Below are 879 nucleotides of genomic sequence, written 5' to 3'. Positions count from 1 at the left end.
TGTCCTCCTCCACCAGGACTGAAATGAGCCTGAGGGCAGATCGTTGGCTTTATATCCGGCAGTGAGCGGCTGTATCCTGCAGAATGAGACATGACGTCATGATATCCACGTGTGTGTGAGTGAACATGGCTTGTTGACAGTGTCAGTCAAAGTGGTGGGGCTGTAATGTGTCTTGTCATTGATTCTACAAGTCTCTGATCTCTTTTTATTTAGGATAGTACAACTTTATATTTGTTTTACATGTCATTGATTAGAGAAACTGAATGGGTTCTCTCCGTACACACATCACATCCTTCCACCTCCTTGGTGCAGGAGCTAGAATGAGTCAGAAGAGCCCGTACCTCCGAGGCCCTTTGTTCCAATCGCGCCACACCAAGTGACTCACACTCACAGAGATCACTTCTATCAATATGTCTGAGTTTCTTCATCAAGATCCAAGTCTTATTCTCTGAATGTCAGTGAAAATGAAAACATATCTCTAAAAGGATTTCTGGATTTTCCCTTTAGTTCAGATCTGTGTCAACATTTAATGGGTTCTTTCTGGAAATCTATTAATTGGAATTTTTGCACAATCCTGCTGACAAACATACAAATAAACAATCAAGAAACAGGCCGGGGCAAAAACAGTCTCTCCTTTGCAGAGGTAACAAAAATGACCAGTTTGAATTCATCGTGTTTTGAGCAGACTTGCAGTTCCTGTGTGTAGTTGGAAAAACTGAATAGTGTGACAAGCAGTTTAGATTTACACAAGTGGAGCAGGATGTTTGATTGAAGCTTTTCAACAACGAGCTCGTCTATGAACGGTTGGTTAGGTTGTACTAACTTTACACAACAGATGCCTCTTCAGATACCTCCTGAAAGTATTGTCTCGTATCCCAT

The sequence above is a fragment of the Hippoglossus stenolepis genome, chromosome 3, assembly GCF_022539355.2.
Source record: "Hippoglossus stenolepis isolate QCI-W04-F060 chromosome 3, HSTE1.2, whole genome shotgun sequence".
In the NCBI taxonomy this organism is placed as follows: Eukaryota; Metazoa; Chordata; class Actinopteri; order Pleuronectiformes; family Pleuronectidae; genus Hippoglossus; species Hippoglossus stenolepis.
The sequence above is the reverse complement of the archived record's forward strand: the minus strand, read 5'-3'. Positions refer to the sequence as shown.